General features: G+C 37.4%; 1 long non-coding RNA gene across 1 annotated transcript in view; it reads left to right on the top strand.

Moving 5' to 3' along the window:
* The window catches only part of LOC139075742 (uncharacterized), a 93535-nt gene that overhangs the window by 60521 nt on the left and 9289 nt on the right, over positions 1–23725 (top strand). Inside the window, exon 2 of the long non-coding RNA XR_011526493.1 lies at positions 13556–13660. This is a non-coding gene — a long non-coding RNA (uncharacterized lncRNA). The remainder of the gene's footprint in view (positions 1–13555; positions 13661–23725) is intronic.

A 23725-nucleotide genomic window follows, 5' to 3' on the forward strand; every position in this document is an offset into this window, starting at 1 on the left:
CCTTTGTCAAATATGTGATTTACAAATAGTTTTTCCCAGTCAGTTGTTTTCCCATTCACTTAACACTGTCTTTTGTAGAATAAGTAGTAATTTTGATGAAGTCCAATTTATAATCTTCTTTTGCTTTTCAGATCACGGTTTTGGTGTCATACCTAAGAACTCATTGCCTAACCCAAGGTCACAAAGATTTTATCTTACATTTTCTTCTAAAATTTTTATAGCCAACACTTCACATTTAAGTTTATTATCCATTTTGATGTGGTTTTTGTAAAAGGTGTGAGGTATTTGATGAGGCATATTTCTTTTGCACGTGGATGCCCATTTGTTCCAATTGTTGAAAAGGCTCCTTTCTCCACTGAATTGCCTTTGTGCACTTTTGTCAAAAGTAAATTAGCCCTATTTTTGTGGGTCTATATCTGGATTCTCTTCTGTTCTATGAATCTATGTGTCTATCTTTTTTTCTAAATTTTTTTTTAAGATTTTATTTTTCCTTTTTCTCCTCAAAGCCCCCTGGTATATAGTTGTGGGTTTTTTCAGTTGTAGATCCTTCTAGTTGTGGCATGTGGGACGCCGCCTCAACATGGCCTGATGAGCGGTGCCATGTCTGCACCTAGGATTTGAACCAGTGAAACCCTGGGCCGCCGAAGCAGAGTGCGAGAACTTAACCACTCGGCCACGGGGCCAGCCCTTGTGTCTATCTTTTTGCCAGTATTGCACTGCCTTGATTTCTGTAGCTTTATAGTAAGTCGTGAAATCAAATTGTGTTATTGCTTCATCTTTGTTCTTCTTTTTCCAAATTGTTTTGACTATTCTAACTCCTGCGCCTTTCCACATGCATCATAGAATTAGTTTGTTGATATCTACAAAAAAGCCTGCTGGAGTTTTGGCTTGGATTTCATTGAATCTATAGATCAATTTGGGAAGAACTGACATTTTAACAATATTAAGTCTTCCTGAATTTGTTTGTTAACCTCCATCAATAAGTCAGGATTTAAATTATTTTTACAGCCAACTATCATCTGGATATTTTCTTTGTCCACTGTTACCTCCTGCAAACTGTTCTTTATTTCTGCGTCCAATTTCTTTGCTTCTGAAGTGCTTCTTCACTGTGACCATCAGCAATCAAAATAGGTAATTTTGAGAGTGGCTAATTCTTTTAGTATTTGTGCGAGATATCTTTATTTCATCTCAATTGTTGCATAATAAGTTAGCTAGGTATTGAATTGCAGAATAATTTTTCCTCTATGTGTTGAAAATGTCTCTTCAAAGGCTTTCATTTTCTAATACTGTTTAAAAAATTGTTATTAGCCAGACAGTTTTTTCTACCATTTTTTTCTGTTTGCTTTGTTTTTAGTGGTCTGCATGGTCACTATGGTGTGTCTAGACATAATTTTAAAAGTCTTCTCCTGCTCAGGACTCATGATTCAGGAATCTGTGGACTCATGTCTTTAATCAGTTCTGGGAAATTCTTGGTTATTATCTCTTCAGTCATTGCCTCACCCTTTTTCTCTATGTTATTCGAGAAGACCGTGTGTCTGCATGTGTGTTGTACACGTGCTCATGTAATCTTAAACTCTCACATTTTCCATCTCTATATGAGATTGTCTGGGCAATTTCTTCAGATCTATTTTTCAGTTTGCTAATTCTTTTATCATTTTGTCTAACTTTTTTTACCATTTCTATTGCTTTTCATTTTATTATAGTTTTCATTTCTAGAAGTGTCATTTGGTGATTTAAAAAATCTGCTTGTTCATTTTTCTTAGTGTTTTGTTCTTAGGGATTTTCATTTCTTTTTTGGCTTTGTTCATTTTGCACTAATTTATTTGAGACATTTTTAGATAGCTGTATTGTATAACTTTTCTCTAGATTCTTATCCTGTGTATTCTGTCTGCTGACCCTCACTATGTGGCTTCACTTCAGGTGAATTTTGTAATTTTTCTTCAGGAGATAGCTTTTTCAGTTGTTGGGGTATCAAATCTATGGGGTCAATTTTTATGTAATTTTCTGGTCTTTGGATCCCAAATCTGCAAAAAGTAGAGGCCTGTGGTTTTGATTTCTCAAGGGCAGTTTTTTGTTTGTTTTTCCCTCATACCCTATGCTCGAGGATAGACTTTTCTCTTTTCCATCATCTCTTACCTCCTCCTACCTATCCTTTCTATAACCCCTCAGCATTGTATCAGTTCTCCATGGTAACTACTCTTTGTTTGTGGACCTGGACATTTTCCTTTATTTTCTTACAAGCTCAACATTTACTTCAGACATTTTGTTACTGTTGTTAAATGCTTGTATAACCTTAATTCTTGAGGGAGTGAACTTTACTGTTGGCATGCTCTGCCCCTTTGCTTGAAGAAGTCCTGTAGTTTGTCACTTGTCTACCCTACTCCACCATTCCTTCAACATAAGCACCATTTCTTAATGACTTTTTTCTTCCGTAACACCTAGCATAGTACATATGTGTAATAGATACCAAAAATTGCTTGTTGAAGGAATGAAGGAAAGTAAAGTGTGTGTTTTGGGATTCTCTGGTAGAATGGAGAGTAAGGTATTTCTAGAAATGTGGAATAAAGATAAGACTAAATATATCATTTTGGCCAGGTCAAATTCTGTTTGTCTTCCCAGATTCATTCTCTCTGCACTTTTCTGCCCTGTTCTGTGTCCTGGGGAGATGAACTTCTATGACTGAATCATCTAGGCTCCCTGGCCCTCTGGCTTCCACTAAGATTGGGTTAATGGGAAACCAGTAGGACAATGAAAAACAAGAAAAGAAATAGGTTAGAGTGGGGCTTCTTAAACTTTAATATGCACAACAATTACCTGGGACATATTTTTGATGTGAAAATTCTGACTCAGTAGGTCTGAGATGGAGTCCATGCATCTGTATATCTACCAAACTCCCAGGTGACTGCTCGTGATGCTCTGAGGCCCACTCTGTTAGTGGCAGGGGTTAGAGTATTTTTCCTTATTGTCTCCCTTCACCTGGTGCCTGCATTCTGGTGGTGGCTTCATCCATCCCTTGTTGACAATGGTTCTCTAATCTGGCTATGTCTTAGAATTACCTATGAGGTTTTTGAAAACCTGATGTGCTGGCTACATACCAGATGAACTAAATTAGAATCGCTAGGGGTGGGACTCAGGTGTCACTAATTCTTAAGCTCCACTATGCAGCCAAGGTTAAGAACATGGATGGATCTTTGACTAGAGCTTCTGGCCTCTCTTTTATGGCTACAACTCTCCAAAGGCTGTGATAACCCTGTCCCCCCCACTCCTCGCCCCTTCGGGTCTATAAGAAGTAGTGGCTTTTGGTTGTTGCTAGTTACTGAGTGTCTCAACATCCTATTTTGGTTCCCTTAACCCTGCCCACACCTCTATAAATGGTCCCTTTAATGAATAATCTTTAAACTCCCAGCTCTTTCCTGCCACAACTCTAGTTGATATATGAAGATAAGAAAGAGGCCAGTCCCAGTGCCCTAGTGGTTAAGTTTGGCATGCTCTGCTTTGGTGGACCGAGTTCAATTCCCAGATGCAGACCTACACCACTCGCCTCTCAGTAGCCATGCTGTAGTGGCAGTTCACATACAAAAAGAAGATTGGGAGCGGATGTTAACTCAGAGCAAATCTTCTTCAGCAAACAAACAAACAAACAAAATCTATATATATATATAAATTTGATTTTTATTTTGCAGGTAATTGGAAACCAATGTAATCTTAGGAATAGTGAGTGTCATGTTCAGAATTATGCTTTAGTTATTGCTTCCCAATGAAACTTTTCATTTCACATATTTTAAATTTAGAAGTATTAAATTTTACTATAAGATACTATGCTTAAACGTTTTTTTTATGTAACGGTTCTGCTAAAAGTATAACTCAAGCTGACACTAACTTTTTGAAATTAGATAAAAAGAGTACATAGCATTAACTCAGTTTCTAATTACTATTGTTCTTTAGCCGTGACGTAGCTGTAACTTAATCTGTAGATCAGAGTGATATCTTCCTCATTAGGGTTTTCTTAAATTTGTGCCTTTACTTAAAAGCTGACCGAAGTCACCATGCTATTGGTCTCTTGTTTTTCCTTGGAAACCATTGGCAACTCCATCACTTTGTGACCCACTTACAGTGTCATCACTTAAATAGTGAGTTTGAGTATATCTTTTCTTCTTAAGTACTATCCTGTTCCTTAGAATTCACATTTCAAGAACTCTCTGGGTATTCTGACTAAATTTCCATTTTAAGAGGCTCTCCATTTCAATTTCTCAACTCTCTACCAATAATCCTGCCTTTAATCCTAGCAAAGGACTTCCCCTACAAAAGACCCCTAAGCCACCATCCTTCCCCAGGAGAAAATTATTCTCTAATCTTCCCCTCAGTTTCTTCTCGTAAACATTGAGTGTCTGACCCTCTACCTAGAGCCTTGTTAGCCTCTTGTCTCTTCTTCCATATGAATGGGCTTTTGCAATCAGACTTGAGTATAATCTTGAACTGAACTCAAGTGAACAAATGACTTCCTCCCTGCTCTTGTATTGCAACTCCGTAGTGGAAAAAAACGCTTGATAATTTGTTTTCACTGCTGAGAACAGAGTAAGGGTTTGCTGCTACTAATCCTACTTCAGGGGCATTGCCCTATTTTTAAGATGGGGATAAAAAATAATCAACTTGAGAAAGTGGTTTTTGAGTAAAGCAAAGTGTTTTGTAGTTTCAGCTACAGATTTAGATGCCTTGGCCCAGCTCACTTGGAAATATTCTCTTCCTCGCTGTAATTTCTTCCTTCTCTTTCAGGAAACTGGAGAGAGGGGATGGGGTCAGTTTGAATTTTGGCTATAACATGACAGCAAATAATCATGTTGGCGGGTAACTTCTCTTTCACGTGATAGAATAAGTTGGCTTGAAAAATTTTCAGAAAATATTCAGAAAAAGAGACATGTGTAAGACACACTTGCCCATGCGTTTTGGAACCATTTATTCCTAAAGTATCTGCTTGCTGCTATATCAATGCGATCTAAGAGACTAGAAAATTAACACCATTGATATGCAGTGTGAAAGAGAAAGAGCTTCTTAGGCTTTAGTGGACTTTTAAATATGTGACTTTTTTTTGGTAGGCTAATTCAAATGCTAATAAAAAAGATAAGAGAATTGATCTGAATGTCTTTATTCTTATACTCATAAACCACATTCTGCACATTAGTACAGAAATAATGAACCTTTAACCAATTATAAACACCTCTATTCTAATTATTTAGATTGAAGTACTTCTAGGGATTGTATCTAAGTATGCAGTTATTGAAATGAATGTTTTTGTAAGGTTTTTTTCCTATAATGTCTTCGATTTTTTTCTTTTTTAAAAACTTAGAAATGTTTCAGGCGTTTTGAGATATTCTTGTAGCTTTTCATGGGCACTAGATGAATTGATTAGTAACAAGCCAATGGACCACCTGGTTCCCCAGTTTGTCCTTCATATTCTGTGGTGTAGGTCCAGATTTCTAAAAGGAGAGTGAAACTGTACTCCCACCAACTATGCCTGCTGAGGGAAAGCTGCAAAGGCAGCCCAAATCTCGAGCAACCATCCACACAAATCCATGGCTTTGGAATGATGTTTGCTGTCTTAAGTACGTTTTACTAAAAACCAATATTAAAAGCATTTTGCCAAGGAAAGATGAGGGACTGTTTCAAAATAAAGGAGATTAAGAGAAATGACAACTGAATGCAAGCGTGACCTATGATTGTTTTGGCCATAAAAACGTTATTGGGTTACTTGGTAAAGTCTGAATAAAATCTAAAAATTAGATAATAATATTGTATTAATGTCAATTTTCTGATTTTGGTAATTGTATGTAGTTTTGTAAGGGGATGTCCTTCTTTAGTAGGAATACACACAGTATTTAGGGCTAAAGGAGGATCACGTCTGTAACTCATTCTCAAATGATGCAGAAAACATGTTTGTGTGCGTACACACACATCATATATATGAACATGTAAGGCATGTACGTATGTGTGTGTGCCTGCACGTGTGTTTGCATGCACACAAAATAGACATAAAGGAAATGTGTTAAAATGCTAACATTTGGGGAATGTGGATGAAGGCTATACAGGAATCCTTTGAGCCATTCTTGCAACTCTGTTGTGTGTCTGAAATTATGTCAAAATAAAAAGTTAAAAGAAAAGAATAAAAACCACTTTGGATGTTTTTGACAGGGGAACAGGTTGCACAAAAGCAATAAGATAGCAAGAAAAATTCACCTAAATATGGGAAATTGAGGGTCCTATTAAAACTTAGTTGACACTCTTTAGGCTATATATTTTCATAGGGCTGTTTTTCAAAACCACAACTAAATTTTCACTTAGGAAATCATGTTAAATGAATTAGAACAAGTACATCCAGAAAGTAGGAAGGAGTAATTTCTGTCGCATTTTACCCTGTGGTTGTTGACAAATGCCAACCTGGCTTCAGTGTATTAAGCAGGATGGTATGTGTATATTTTCATGAACATTGATACTTTTCAGATGTTTGTTTCATTACTCTACCTAGTTTTCTTCTTTCTGGTAACAAAAACACTAGGTCCTATTAAGTTCAGAGCAAACAGGAAATACATAGTGAATTCTTTATAGATACGTTTCTTTGTTGTTAAATTTGCTAGTTTTTCTGAAACATCAAATGCATTAAATGGTGGGGAGTGGTTCTACTTTATATTTCACCAAATCTTTCCTTCAAAACATTTTTCCATCGGAAAATGGACACTTGCATCAGACACTTCTTACTCAGTATATATTTTCCCACAAGACCCCACCTTCCTTGTCCACAGACCCATGTGCTTCAGGACACGCAACCTCATCCTTGCTTCCAGGGGTGAGGGCTCTCCTAACCTAGTCATGGTGATCCCATTTCCCTTGCCAGTGACTGGTTTAGTAATAACAGGTAGCTCACTTTTAGCAAAAGAAAGATGCTGATTAGCATCTAAGGAACATTTAATTTACTCTTGAGAAAGAGACCTTTTGCCTTGCCATTGTGGAGTCTGGATATGACAGCTGGAACTGTGTGGCTGTCTAAGGGCAAAGCTGGCGAGGGATGGGCGGTAGGAAGATGGAAAGACTGAGTCCTCAACAACATTGATGAGCTACTGAATCAACCAGTCCTGGAACCAGAATTGCCTTTGGACTTTCAGATGTTACAGGCCCTATAACTGGGAATTGGCGTTAACTTGAAAGCAAATACATGCTAACCTACTATTGTATACTCTGGAAGTTTTCTGCAAATTTTTTTTAATTCCATGATTTATTACTAAAAAGGCTTACAGTTCATCAAACCAACCTGATGATACAGGCTTTTATATTTCATTTAAACAAACTGTAGAAATGCAGATTCCTTGAGTCAGAGTCACAATCTCATTCCTCTTCTGAGGTATATAATAACAGTTTGGAAAGGGAAATTTGTAATAAAGAAGATGAGGAATTCTGGCTATAAAGTAGAAGTAATGATATTTACCTACTTCATAAAGTGATAGAATTAAATGAGTTCTCAGATTTAAAACTCATAGAACAGTGACTGGCAGGTAGTGAGTTCACAGTGATTGTTAATAATAGCAATGATAATAATCATTATTCCTTTTAATGGCTTTTATATCTAAGAAACGTACCACCTCTATGTTAAATTGTTTTTATTCTAAGAACCAGACTCTTTGAGAAGCAAATGAACACTACCAGCGAATTCAACTTCATGAGAGTTTTAGGGAGTAAACGTTACAACTCTCAGTTCTGAGATGAAAAACCTGAAAACTTAAATCATATTGATGGAACGTTCTATGTACTACCTGCAGGTACAATTTTGGTCACCATACTGATACCAAGTTCTTAACATAGCAAAATTTAAAATTTTGAAGGGTAGCGTGATGTAGCGTGGTTTTTATCAAATTGGGGATCATGCTACAATAGTAGGTTGTGAGACCAGTTTAGTGGAGTTGCAACCAGAATTTTAGAGAATTGAACTATGATAGAATAGGATGAGTGAAATCAGAGTAAATTGCATGTGTATAAGTAAGCACTGCTTCCTGAAACTTTGTTGCAGTAATGTATGTGTATTGCATATGTTATAAAATATATCTCCCATTGTGCGTTTTGGCCACTGGGATGGTGGAAACCCATGGGCTCGGTAGAAAGACAGACTGGCTTCAGATATTCAACTCCTTGGTTTGTTATGTGGAAGGAGCGTGGAACTGTGCATATGACATAATAGGCATCCAAACAGTGTCACTTCTTTCCTGCCCTGTCCACAAGTTCCCTTCCCTTCCTCTTGTGGGCTTGAACTTATAAAATCATAGAGTAAAGCAGCGCTGACATTAGCAAGCAAAGTGTCCTCAAACAAACAGATATAGCTGTTTTGTGTATTACATATTCATCCCAGCTTGAAACGCCAGGGGCACATTGAGTGATCTGGGTCTTGAAGCGGGGAAATCAATGTTACTTAAACTACAGCAAATAGCATCTCCTGCGCTCCTCAAAGCTAAGAAATCACTCTGACCTTATTCTTGAAATAACAGGTATTTGGGTAGACCTATTGATTGCTTTCAGTTTTGTTGCCTCAGCAGAATAACTCACCATTCATTAAAAATCAGAGTGGGAGGACAGTGGGCCACCCTGGTAAGCTAAGCGCTCAGATGCCACCCGGCCATGTGTGCCGAGGCCACTCTGATGCATAGCTTCCTCCTATTGGAGGTGAACAAGGGGAGATGAGAGGATAAATGTCTTATCACATGGTGACCATCATGTGGTCATTATTCCACAGAGGGCCCACATTACCATAGGAACGGACCATTTGTTTTTTCTCCAAGTCCAATGCTTTTATTTGATATTACCTTAACTGTTCATTTACCGTGTGGAATGCCGCAGTGAATCCCAGGCAGAAGAAACAAAACATGTTATTTGGTTTCACCGACACAATATTGAACAAAAAAGAGACTGATTCTCTTCTTTCCATGCCTCTCTCCTTCCCTTCCTCTCTCCCTGTTTCCCTGCCCCCCACCGTTCCCTTCTCCTTCCTTCTTTCTTTCCTTCCTTTTCCTCTTCCTCCTCCTTCCTCTCCTCTTTCCTTTTCTTCTCCTTTAATAAAATATCCATTTTTGTGACAGAACTTAGTGAAACTGCTGAGTTAGTCAAGGTAGTAAATCGAACTGGTCCTTTTTACCTCTAGAAAATATGAAAGCCTCCTTTTGCCACTGAGCTGGCACCCATGGTGGGATCAAGTGCTACTGTTAACGGGAAGGCAGGAAAGTACATTATCACTTCAGGGCTGTCATTACCAGAGGGTTTCACTGTGAACTATGGCATTCAGAGAAAGCAGGCGGGAGGGAAAAGAGGGTGCCAGATGCCGGGGGAGAAAGGGAGGGGAAAAAAACACAAGTTTTTTTTTTTTAAGAGGCTGACCAGGATGGTGGTGATATTAAGAGCTGAGGAATTCAACTTGAATGCAAAACGCAATACTGCTTTCTTTTAAAAGGTGATTAAGATGCCAGCTCCTTCCATTATCCTGTAGGTACATATTTGGAAAAACACACCTGAATGGCTTCAGCTAATCAATTTATGCGCATCTTAAACCTGTCAAGACAAGATCTCCGATTTAGTTATAAACCTAAAGATGTCTGTTTTGTACCAGTGAAATTCCAAACAGATCAGTGCATTTTATTTTTTCTTGTTGCTTGTAGACGAAACTCATTTTAAGATATTTGTTTCCTCCCTGGTGTAAATTTTTTTTTTTTAAGATTTTATTTTTTTCCTTTTTCTCCCCAAAGCCCCCCGGTACATAGCTGTCTATTTTTAGTTGTGGGTCCTTCTAGTTGTGGCATGTGGGACGCCACCTCAGAGTGGCTCGATGAGTAGTGCCATGTCCGCGCCCAGGACTCAAACTGACAAAACACTGGGCCGCCTGCAGCGGAGGGTGTGAACTTAACCACTCGGCCACGGAGCTGGCCCAACCCTGGTATAAATTTTCAAATTTATTTTAAATAAATCACTTATCTAATATCCTAAATTACAGCAATAAAATGACTAAAGATATGGGAGTGCTTTAGACTTTTAACTTAGTTCATAATATTGCTGCCGAGTGCGATTTCTAAGATGTATCTCCATGTTATAACAGGAGAATTTTGCTGGAGGCCAAGGAGGAAAGTTCAGAATCTTGGGTTTTGCTTGCTTCATTCCTTTATACCCAGGTTGCTGAGCACAGACACTGAGCTCTTAACTGAGAGTGCTTATAATCATTTTTATCTGTTTCTTCGAAGTCTGTTTTCTGTCTGGGTTCTGCTGTGCAGCATGTCGGATAAGCAGATCCCTAATGAGTTCAAAGTTGGCTAGTTAGTTCCTGGATGTGTAGCAGGCCTTGTTAATCCGGTTATGTGTAGCTGGTTACTCATTTTTCCCATTTCTACCCTCTACCCTGCCTACAGTAACATTTCTCATTTTGATGCAGAATGATCCACCTTTTAGCAACCGAGAAATCATTATTTTTTAAAAGCAATAGTGGTAAGAGTAACTCGAAGCCAAGCGTTATAGAGAGAGTAACAGTATGGAATGGCTTTTCTATTATTCCCTACAGAACCATCTGTTTTCCCAACAAAAAAATCTAGTGCTTCCCCAAGTTATTTTTTAAAGGGCTTAAGCAGTCATTCAGATAATCAGACTTCATTGCTGTGAAATTTCATCAAAGTGTACTCAATCCTTGAACTCATATCTGGGTCCATTTTGCCAATCAGATAAAACTTCGTAGTCTTTTTCCTAGAGGCATGAGGGTTAACTTGATCTTATTGCACTGCAAAAGATTTTGTGCTACAAACCATTTTTCATAAAAGCTATTTGTTGTGTTAGGAGAACTCCAGACAGGCTCCTTGTTAGAATAGATTTGGGGGATGGGACGGCTTGCTCTGCTTTGTCATTTTGGATGAAATGAAAATTCTTGGAAATTCACACAAGTTAACCACAGAAGAAATGGACAGACAAAAAAATGATACAGGGGAAATTAGCATCTTAGTAAGTAAAAATGTTATTTCTCCTGCACAGACCAACAATTATTTAAAACCCAAAAGAGGAAAAAAGAAAATAACCCCAAGGAAATCCTTGATTTGGAAGCGGTGAATTAATTTGTCTTAAGATTGTCACTTGCTTCTTTTCTTTTCTTTTCTTTTTTTGGGCATAGAGGCTGAAGCCAACTGACTCCTTTCTTTCCTTTGTAAAGGTCAGCTACCCAACGCACGCCCACTCATGTCCACACCGGCACAAACAGCCTTTGCATCGAAAAAGCACTAGGTGGTGCCCATTTTCTTTGCCGGTGAAGGAGCTGGATTTCCCCAAGGGAGTCACTCCAGGGACGTTCATCAGCCCCCAGCCCCGTCCAGTGCAGTCCTTTCCTCTAACAGATGACCAGGAGCACGTTGTCATGTTCTGCCATCTCCCTAAACCATCCTGGGGCTTGCCCATTTGGGGGACAGAGCTTTGGTTTGGGGAGACCACGTTTTTAAATGTGAAGGTGGGAGTGGAGGGGTGGTGGTGGCAAAAAGCTTTGAATATTCCCTTTGAAAAGGAAAGATAAGAGGAATAAAGGCTGCAACCCTGCCATCTGTGTCTCTAAAAAGTCAGGGTAGAATATCTTTGCCAAGGTTTTCCTCCTGCCAGATCAGGCGGACAATGCAGTCCATGTGCTACTTTAATTTTTCCCTTTTTTTTTTTTTTACCCATAATCAAGCGGTTAAATTAATAAAAGAAAATAAAAGTTAATCTTAAATTTCAAGTTGCCTCCTCATGAACATAATTCTTTGTCAAATGAAGTATGGTTGAACTGAGAATTTTTCCTGCCCCTGTCCACCCTCATACCTGCTATTTGAAGAGATGGCTTTATACCACTGGGTTTATTTCTTAAAAAAGAAAAATCTTATTAGGCACGCTTAACAGATTGTTGCTTTGTGTGAAAGGAGAGCAAATAACTGGCTAAGAAGATGTTTTCTTCAGGATAATTTTATCCAGGAGATATGCCCATCCAATTTGTTTTAGAATTTAGAAGCATTTGGAAAGTTTTTGTTCTTGTAAAGATCTGGTAGCAGCAATTGGCGTAATCATATTATTGCCACAAAATGAAAAGAAGAAAAGAGTGTATCCATTTTTTTCCTATTAGAAATATGTAAAATGCTTGTCTCTCCATGAACTATTCTCTGAAATTTGGCTGAATGGGGTTAGTTTGTGCAATTATATTTATTTTGATTTAATGAAGGCAAGAAAATAGTTTTTCGAGTATCAAAATTAATTTCTTGTGGTAAAACCTGAATCCTCTTTCATAGTTGGTGAACCATACTCCAAAATAAAGGGGAAATAAAGACTGTTAGTAGTTTTAAAAGTTGAACTAAGAAAAAAGCTTTATTATGAAACTAGAACGATTGTTTCTGTGCTCTAGCTGCCCTGTCATATGTCATGACATGTGGCAGGTTGACTGCTCATTAATTCTATTTATATCAGTATGATAATCCACCCCACTGAGTACACATGTGTTAAAATATTCATAAATTATGTTTATTGCGAACAAATATACATTAAATGCCAAAGGAAGACCATTATTTAAAGACAAAACTAGTCAACAATCAAACAAGCATAGCCTTTTTAGTGTCAGTCCAGGACATTATGTTTTATCAAATTCACATTAATTGCCTCTCCTTCAGATGCCTCATAGGGAATGTTTATCTTTTGTTTTTAAACTGTGCAAAAGAAATACATTTCACTGAAAGGAATAGACTTGGAAAACAAAAGATATTATGTTGTCTCAAACCAATAATAACATCAACTCGAATAAACTGTCTAAAAGGAAATGCACTTCTGGCCTCCACAATTATTAAAAATATGTCGTTTGAACCCTAATACAGACTTGAACTGAATTTGGTGGTGTTTCATGAAATTGCAGACCAAGTTAAATAAATCAGATAACTTCTTGATAAAAGGCTGCAAATAACAATTTTAAGTTTATATGTATTTTGAAAACAAGTTCCATAAAAGATAGGTAAGAAAATCTAGAACGTCGAGAACTGAAACCGATAATTAAAATAGACTGCAGCACACTGTGTTTTAGAACTTAGGACTTCCAAATGAAACAATCCTGCATACTCTTGTTTTGAGTGATTTCAGGAAGTTGAAAAAGTTGAGGTGATTATTCTTTTTACAAGCTGCCTGTGCAGTTGCAGAGCACAGTTGAAAAGTTTGAATTCCTTGTCAAAATCCAAAGTGGTTTTAGTTAAAATATATTGCCTAACATACCCAATTCATCATATTCTGAATTAATGCCATGAAAACATCTAGGGTTATTAATTATTAGGACCACACTTCAGGTATAACTAAAATAATGGTCATTTAAAAAAGTGAACTGTGCGCAGGCCTAATAGTCTATTTGCAATACTCTCTAGAAAACCGTAATAAATTTTCAAAACTTTAATTATACTTTAAGGGGCACTTTTTTTCTGGAGAGAAAAGACAAATGATGAGTAAACAAAATAGGAAGTTCTGATTGTATTTCATTGTTATTTGTGTGCTTCTTTTAAAGAGAGAAGGGCAGGACACAACAGTAAAAATGAAATACTTTTCTCATGTTGCCTGCGCTTTGCTCCAGGAATGAAGCCATTAGCTTCGGATTACACGTTCACTTCAGGTAAGATTTTTGTTTCTTTATTTTTTTGAAATTTCAGCTTTATTGAGGTACAATTGAAAACAAAATTGTAAGATATTTAAATTGTATGTAGTGATGATTTGATATATTTTGGAAGGATTCCCCCATCTAGTTAATTAACACATCCATCACCCCACATATTTCTTTTTTTTTGTGGCAGGAGAGTGAGAACCTTTAAGCTCTACTCAAAAAATTTCAGTTATACAACAGTGTTCTCAACTACCATAGTCACCATTTTATGCATTAGATTCTCAGACTTTACTTATCTTCCAGCTGAAAGTTTGTACCCTTTTACCAACTTCTCCCTATTTCCACTACTCCTGGAAGCCACTTTGCTTTTCTACTTTCTGTGAGTTTGACTTTTCTTTTTTTTTTTAGATTCCACAAAGAGGTAGTATTTTCTCTATAGTGATACCACACGGGATGTATACTTTCCACTTTCCCTTGGAAGAAAAATTTCTTAGTTATGCATCATTGAAAGAAACTTGTAGGTGTGGGAATCTATCCTAAGGAAATAATTCAAAATGTGGGAAAAGTCATATCTACAAAAATTGTCTTTATAGTGTTATTTATAATAGCAAACATTGGAAGGTGTTTTAATATCTAACAATGGAAGCATGGTTAGAAAAATGGTACTCATTTGATGAAATATTATACAGTCAATAAAAATTATGACTACATAGCAGTAGGGGAAATGTGTAATAAAATATCAAATGAAAAAATGTCAGGTTGCAAGATTAGGGCATACTATTATCACAATAATTTTAAAACATGCAAATAATGAAACACTGAAAAGGGATGCACAAAAATGCTGATCACCATGTTAAGGAATGAAACTGATTTTTTGCCCTCTCTTTTCAAACTTTTAGTAGGCTGATTTACGAAGATAATTTAAAATGCATTTTAAAATTTCAAAGAAATTGTTTGAAAGAAATCAGTTGTCAATTTCCATTTTTTTCTTTAGATGTCTTAAACGATTACCACAGATTTTTGAAGAGAAAAATTAGATAAGTCTCACTTCCAAAAATATGAACTTTGAAACTGGGATCCCAATGTGTGGTTTTTAGCAGTCAAACCTAATTTGCTTTTTAGTGAATCACAGTGCACATATATTTTATTAGATAAGAATTCTCTCTCTTTTTTTTAACTTCCCTTTTACTATATTCAGCTCCAAACCACAGCGTTTCATCTATCAGTTCTCAAAAACCTGGTGCAGCCATTTCAAAACAAAACAAAAGAACACATATCAAAACACCACCAAATCGGCTCCTGGAGAGCTCTGCAAAGTTTCGAACGTACTTTCATGTGAATCTTGGCCTCTGTACAGCATGGCTGCACAATCGTTTTCATCTGAGATTTGAACATATTGGAAGAACCAGAGCCTTCCTTTCTTTTATCCTGTCATTTCCCCCCCTGGAAGTGACGGGCATATGGCAGGCACCCTCCCTGGATTCTCAAACAACAGGAGGGACCTGATTTCAATTCCTACATCCTGTCATCAGTGACTCTCGGGATATTTTGTTCTTGCAAGGCTAAAGATGGGATTCGAATTTGCCATACGGACAGAGCTTAATGCGATGCCATTTTTACCACTGGAGCCCTCAATCAGTTAATTAAACATGATATAAATCACCGCGTGTATTTGTAAAGTAAGATTAATATGGCAAAGTCAAAGTAAATGAGGAATCCTCCCCATCCTAGGAGTGTGAATCACCCATAGGAAGATTACACTTCTGGAAACTCAATACTTGTGAGCAGGCTTTGTTGATTTAATCCCTCAGACTGCTTTGTGCAACTTGAAACCTGGAGCTGTCATCTTTAGCCAAAATTTCAGCCATAACTTCCTCAGCTTTCACCCCATTATTGAAATCAGCATTCACAATACTTAACAAAGATCAAACCTTTCAGCGGACCACAGGGCAGCCTCTGACCACCTGGGACACCAGAAACATGTTTAATAAATATTTCATTTTGTTTTAACATGAAGACTTTCCTCAGTTCCCCATTTTTTTTTTCCTTCCTGGGGAGCAAGGGCTACCCCGAAGCTGCACATTCCATCAGTGTGGTCAGCTAGGTTTATAGCCTTAATAAAAGGATTTTCTCCTTTCCCGTGCTAGGGAGCCTTGTTAAACCAGAGCAATTATCGAAACACAAGATACGTGCTCTGCGAAGATCAAAGCTCACCTAAAGACAGCTCTGTAGGAATTTGGAGCTCTCTTTGAAAAGCGCTCAGTTTACAAAGTATAGAGGTATTAAACCCCAGGAATTAAAAAAAAGAGCCTAGTTTCAAATAATGTTAAAAGTCTGACAGTAGTTAATATGGGATCTCCTTCAGCCACTCTTTGTGTATTATTCCTAATATCTATTCACGGCATATCTGTAATAGCTCCAAAGGAACCATTATGCTCAGAAGACATACGCATGTGATGGATCCTTAATACCAAATACATTACCTACTCAGTAGGTACATTTTAACCTCAATATCTTCGCTCAGGGGGAAGGGTGAGAAAATGGGTTTGAGGACGCCTTTTTTGATTCAGCTATCTGCAAGCCAAATAATTTCTTTTGTGAGCAGCAGCATAATACAAGAGAGCAGTGTAAATGGGCTCAGGCTGGGATCTTGGAAATCCTCATTTTATATCAGCATATCCATTTTTAAGAAAACATTTTGTTGATGATAAAAATAAGAGCTGATATTTATTGAGTGCTTGTTCTGGGCCAGGCTCCATGCCAAGCAGGTTACGTGGAGTATCTTATTTAATCTTCTTGACAACAATAGAGGTAGGCTCTATTGTTATATTTATTTTATAGACGAGGAGACTGTAGTGCAGAGAGGTTGTGTAATTTGCCAAAGATCACACAGCTCGTAAAAGGTGAAGTTGGGATTCTAATCTGGGTTATGTGACTCTAGAAGCCAAGCTTTTAGAGCCTGTGGCTACCGGATTGGAAGTTTATTTTGTACTGTGACCTAAAGTTTCTATTTTATAATTTCTTTTTATTTAGCAGTAACTTGTAGGAGTTGACATTAAAGTTAACCGAGTTTTTTTTTTTTTTTAACTTTCTGCTTTAAATTTTGGTGTTAATTGAATAGTATAACTTTAGTTTTGTGTTTTTCATAATTTACTTTGGGAAATGACATTCACCAAAAGTAAACTGAGAGAGTTTCATGATAGTAAGCAACCTTTTTTTTTTTGACTTGGAATCACCGTTTCATAATTCACTTAAGAAAATGTCATTATTGAAAGTAAAAACCTTCAATTATCTTGTTTGCCTACCCTATAAATAAAGCCTTTCCTTTGACTAGCTCAAGATTCTGATATTTTATCCAACGATGAAGGAGATTGTTCCAGATTTGGAAGTATTATGTTGGAATCTTAGTCAGGCCTGAATGAGAATCTTAGATTCATCAATATTTGGTTCTGTAATCTTGGGTAACTGGCTAAATTCTCTTAGGGTCAGCAGATAATCATTGGTAAAATGAGAAAAATAATGCCAAGCACGTATTGTTATTATGTGAATAAATAAGTAACATTTATATAACACCTAGCAGAGGTCTGACCTATAGGGGTTCAAGAAATATTACTTTCCTCTCTCCTCCCTTTGATTGCGTTTAAAATAGATCTGGTTGAAAAGGTTCCCCCTTCTCCCTTAGAAAGGCTTTGGAAGTCCTGATTTCACAGTCTGGCACTTTATTGGAAAATAATTCTGATCAAGCTTGAGTGTTTGTAACAGGAAGCCCTTTAACCACCTTGTCAGGCCTGAAATTCTGAACACAGGGAAACTGACTTCTTCTCAGGGCTTTGCCTTATCTTTGGACGTCAAGAGGACCCCTGAAATAGAAGGAAATGTTCAGTTTCAGTTTTTCGATTATGAACATTGTAGATTTTAAGAATTTTTCTAGCTATCTTTTGTGGATTGTCAGATCTCATTTGAACAAATATCTCAACCCGCTGTCGGCAACAACATATGTCATCTTCCCTTCAAGACCTTGTCACCCACTGCTCCAAGGCAGGCCACTTCCTCCCGAGGCTGTAGAGCCCTGGCCTGCGTGTTTGAAGAGCCTCTAGCTTCTTGTTGGTATGTAATAAATATTAATAATTATTCAATCAATCAATCTGCCACCTTTCATAAGCACTACATTTCTTTCACGGTATAAAAACACAGTTGACATTTTATCAAAATTCCAGACTCTTTGAGGGGTCATTTTTATCTTTGATCTGAATGTATGTCTATAGAAACATATATGCATACCAATAGCCTCTTAAAAGGGACTGTTAATGTCAAAAAATATTTATTCTGCCTCTTGACATCTCCTCTGTCTTTGCTTTCTTCACTTTTTGTAATCTTTCTTTTTCTCCATGTCATACTCTCATTGTCTTTGGAAGCTTTCAACATGCAGCATGGCTGTGAGATCAGCCCCTTTAAAAATATCATTTTACTGAACTATGAAAAGTTGGTTATCACTGAATAATGCATCAAGATGATTCTGCCATTGCTTCTTACTCAAAGGTTTCCCTACTCTACCAGAGTCTGCATGCATAGAAATATCTGGTATTTAGTCAGAACATTTGCTTTCCTTCTGGGATTGCCATATTTAGCAAATAAAAATACATAGTTCCCGCTTAAATTAGTTTCAGATAAACCAGGAATGATTTTTAATGTAAGTATGTCTCATGCAATATTTGGGACATGCTTATACTAAAATATTGTTCCTGGTTTATCAAAATCTGATTTAATTGGGCTTCCTGTATTTTATCTGGCAACTCGATTTCTTCCACCTCTTTAGTGAGTAAAATAATAAACTCAGTGCTGCATCTGTCAACTCTTAGGGGATTCAATGACATGCCATTTGGTTGCCGTGGGAGGGGGGGGCTCTGCCTTTTTGTAAACACTGGGAGGACTTTGAACCAAAGGTTGAGTTCTAAGTCAGAAGAGATGGTTTTGGTAGTCCAGAAGGCCTGAGAATATCAGAGAGCTATCAAGCCACAGATTGTAATTCAATTTTCTGATTTGCTTTACTCATTTCTCTTAAAGGTAAAAATGAAAATGACTCAATTAAAATAGCATAGGAAAGTGGCCTGCCTCTGGATATGTTACTCATTTATTCATTATTCATTGTTTCATTAATTCAACAAATATTTATTGATGACCTACTATGTGTCAGGAGCTGCATTGCAGTTATAATAATAATTTCATGTTTATATTATATTTACATTCAGGTTCAAGGGCATTGTGTGTACCTGGATTTTAATGATGATCATTTGGAATAGCAGTGGCCGTTGCTGCCTAAGTCATGCTCGTTGGCTTCTAATCAAACATTAATGGTAGACATCATCTGTACTCATGATAACTAATATTTTTTTTTTTTTTTAAAGATTTTATTTTTTTCCTTTTTCTCCCCAACGCCCCCCAGTACATAGTTGTATATTCTTCGTTGTGGGTCCCTCTAGTTGCGGCATGTGGGACGCTGCCTCAGCGTGGTCTGATGAGCAGTGCCATGTCCGCGCCCAGGATTCGAACCAACGAAACACTGGACTGCCTGCAGCGGAGCGCGCGAACTTAACCACTCGGCCACGGGGCCAGCCCCTAAGATATATATTTTATTGAAAGTCTTTTGGTTTCCCCTTAAAAAAATAGCTGTATGTTTAGAAGATTGTTATATCAATACCTATATTTTTATATCTGCAGCTACATCTTTGAAAATAATATGTTTCTCCATAGCACTAAGGTAAATTATGATTCATTCTATATTTTTAGAAACTAGGAGGTCAAAATATTGTTCAGGTTTATTGCTTCATCTGTCAGACACCAAAATGACTCCTATCAATTGTCCTTCTTAATTTTTAAGTCATTTTTCCCCATTTTGAAGTTATGGAGAATCGTACATGTGTTTGATCGGCTTCAGTCAAATAGACTGTGCAGCTTTTACTATGCCTTGTAAGTTTTTTCATTACAATAAAAAGCCTTTTAAATCACTGCTACTTAGAATTATATTGAAAATACTTGTGATACTTTTATATACAGTGAGTTTAATGCCAGGATGTGAAAGCAAATTGATTGTAGGCAATTCTGTGCTTGAGCACCCCAGAGTCAAAGAAATTACACGAGTAACCCTGGGGACCTCCTGCTCTTGGCAAGGCTGTCTGTGCACTCAGACATCCACTGGCAGGTGAAAAAAGAAGGGATTGCTTAATTCTGATATGAAATTGTATAAACACATTTTAATTCAGAGAAATAATTTTTGAGGGAGAAAAAAAGCACCTCAAGAGACATTTATGTTTAATGTTTTTAATTTAGTAAAATGAGCTACAAGGAAAGTGTGTCATCTTTGCAATGAGCATTTGAACATCTTCTAACAGTAACTCCAGCACAGACAACTTGCCATCTGGAGGGTGTGTTGGGTGTGGAGGGGCTTGACTGGATCAGTAGATAAAACCCTCATGGACTTTTTACCTCTGACACCCTGGTCCGAGTGAGAAGTACTTGGGACTTTTAACAGGAGTCTCCAATGACACATACCTCAGTCAGCTTGAGGAGCAGCTGACGTGTTTTAGGAGTGACCTTAGACTGTCATGCAACCATTAGAGGGAATGAATTAATATTGTTGGGAGGGGACTTTGGTCCAGATTATGATCCCTAGCGAGTCGCTCTTGAGTCTTTCCTGGGTCTTCAAGGTGAAATGTTTGTGAAACCACAGAGTTCTTGGCTTTTCAATGAAAGTAAAAACCAGAGGAGTCAGGTTTGAGTTTAGCAAGCAGACTAGCTGCATATCCTTGTTCACTTCCCTTCCCAAACTTAGGTGGGGCAGATACTGAGAGAGGGAGTGAAGAGGGGAAGTAAAGAGATAGAATGTGTCTGTTGACATGGGCCGTTAGTACCTGGAGAGGCCAAAAAGGAAAATCTGCACAGCCTAGTGGGCCTGGAGACGACATGGTTCCACGTGAAAGTCAGGCCTCTCATATGTAAGCACATCTCTATCAAGGATACGGCCTTGAACAATTTCTAGAGGGAACTTCATAACACAGTGGCCACAGCCATTCACTGGGACTCAGGCCTCTTACCACCAGTTCTCTTGAAGGGTGTGCCTCCCCCAAGAACTTACCTCTGGGTTCTAATCAAAGGATGCCCCCTTACATTGACTCTACGATGTAGGATATCATAATGGTTATAAACATAAGTTCAGGAGCCAGACCAGCTGGGTTTGAATCCTGGTGCCAGTACTTACTAGCTATGTAACTAGTCAAATTTATTGACCTCTCTGGGCCTCAAATTCTTCATCTGTAAAATGAAGATAACAATAATACCAATGTCATAGAGGTATGGTGAGGATAAAGAAGTTACTGTATATAAAGTGCTTAAAATAATACATGCATAGAATCAATCCCTTGTATATTTTTGTTATTATTATTTATTCTATATTTTTGTTAGTCACGTTTTATGAAGGTCTCATCAAATTTTTGAGCTTGATCAGAAGCAATGTCATCCTTATTATCTGCACCAAATCAGAGGCAGGTTTAAGTTCCCACTAAGAAAATAGGATATTCAAAATTTCATGCAACAATTGAAGCTCTAACATACAACTTTTGCTCTTAAAGATAACTACTCACAACATCTTTAATTTTCCATTTCCCCTTCAGGTCCATTATATTTTATGGACATATGTCAATTATATTTTAGGATTTAATTTTAACTTCCTTAAAATGTACTTGCCAAGGGAATACAATTGGATAGTCACTTTGCCTTGTGAATTCCTGCTGTGATAGCTTTGTTCATGTTATATCTCTTACCTGGAATGGCATTTCTTCTCCCACCCATCTTACAAGGTCCCGCTCAGTGTTACCTGTCCCATGGAACCTGTATTAAATATTCCAGCTCACCGCTGGTTAGTCAAAGCAGGTAAGGGTTAATTCCACATTCTGTTTTGATAAACTGGAGCCAGTAAACATCTGTGATATCTCACTGTCCTTTTATGAATATTGCTCAACCTAGACCTCTGCTCTTTTAGGCCAGAGCTGAGTATGTTTCTACATGCAGTCTGACCATCTGCACTATGGACTAATGCAACTTCTTGTTGTCTGGTCTTCCTGAGAATGCATTATATAGATTGCAGTTCATTTAGAATGCAGCTGCCAGGGTCGTGACTCACACAGAGATTAATCATTACGCCTGGGTTAGCTTCATTACTTTGACTACCCATTACATCTTGCCGAGATTATAAAATGTTGCTTTTAACTTGCAGGGCCTACACTAGCATCCACTTACCTCCAAGACACGCATTTATGCTGTTTTCCTTGGTATTATCAGGTCACTGGAAATTGGTAGTATTTCCCATAAGCTTTGACTTCAAAAATTAAGACATGCTGAAGCTTTCTGACATCGGATTGAGTAACATGTATAGAAAAGAAAGTATATCATATGTTTTATTATAAATAGTATAAAAATTACAGGGCACATACAAAGGGCTAGGATGAAAGTGTTAATAAAATAACAAAGCTTTTCTTGGACTTTAAGTTAATAATGTCATCACAAAAAAATTAAAGATTGTCCTGCAATTGTAGAGTTATTTATAAATCATCAAAGCACTTGTCTCCGGTTCTATTGCTTTCGGAACAAGGAGGCAGGCACATCATTTAGAAAATAGTCTGAAAACATTCCTGCAATCTTTCCAGTATACCCCCCACTTCTGGATCTAAACATTTGTGTCAAAGAATAGAATAATGATTTGAACGAGAACACAGACAAAGTTAGAGAGAATTTGTTCATGTGGATAAAGTGTAAGTCTCAACTATTTTAAACTAGCAGAACTTGCAGTAGTCAACCAAGGACCAGCCACAAAAAAGAAGCAAAGACATAGAAAGAAAAAAGCATGTAAGTTGTTATCCTAGCTCTGGAATTAACATGTCCCATGGATTCAATAATACCAGACCTTCTTCCTAGTTTCTTGGGAGCGTAAAGAAAAACTGTATGCACCAGTGCCTTAAAATCACAAAACAATCGTTCAGAATTTTTTTATTGTTATTAGAAAAGCCAATACATTTATCTAGTAGTGTGAAGTGTTCTCCTGCGCTGTTCTTTTCTGTACCATTGGATTGTAATTTCCTTTGACCAAGGACATTTCATTTTTATAATTTATTCACCATACCTTGAATAGAGCTTTTCACTCAGGAGAACTTCAATATGTGTTGACATACTAAATGTAGAAACTGGAGTTTGATCCAGTTTACCAAACATGAGTGGGCTGTTGACTGCGTTAACAGGAGCTGTGCTAGGCACAGGGGACTGAGTGGCTTAGAAGTGAGCCCTGCCCTTGAGGGACTTAGTCTTGTCAAATTCCCCGTAAAGCATTTACCTCAGGATCATTGGCGTAGATCCTGCCAGTCATCCCATAGATTTCCTCTCCAGTGTCATATTCTTGCTGGAATCAGTTTGTGTGTCTCACCCTTAGCCACTAAATCCTGTGAACTGGTGAAAACTTATCTGCCATCCATCACTCGGAGGCTTGGCAAGTGCCATTTTTTCAAAAAAAAAGAAAAAAAAAGAAGCAAAGAAACGCTTTCTTAAAAAACACAAAACAAAGCAATAAAACATCACGACATCTCAGAGTAATTTTTGATATCAAGTTATGAAATTTGATATTAAAATGAATTATTGGTATTAACTTTTCTTCTAAAGAAGAGAAAAGACCTTAGTAAAGCATGCTATAACATAGCTGACATACTGGCTGAGTCATTTATATTGTTTTGCCAAATGGAAAACAGAGCTAAGAGCTCTTTTCCTTACTTTCTGTGTTCCTGGTTTATATCCCAAATGGAACACATTTGGTCTAATAAGCAGCTTAAGCATTTTAATTTGCTGTTGTGTTCTATAAAGTCCCTGTCCTGTTTCTAAAAAAATCGACTTGAAATTTGACTTGAACATTTTTTCTATGTCAGGGTTTATAATTCTTCTCTCATCACTCTACAGGGGGGAATAATACATCAATAACACAGTTACATGAAACTCATAATACAAGTCAGCAAATGTGCTGGGGCAGAGTTCTTCATGATC

Source organism: Equus przewalskii, chromosome 14 (genome assembly GCF_037783145.1).
Source record: "Equus przewalskii isolate Varuska chromosome 14, EquPr2, whole genome shotgun sequence".
Taxonomy (NCBI): Eukaryota; Metazoa; Chordata; class Mammalia; order Perissodactyla; family Equidae; genus Equus; species Equus przewalskii.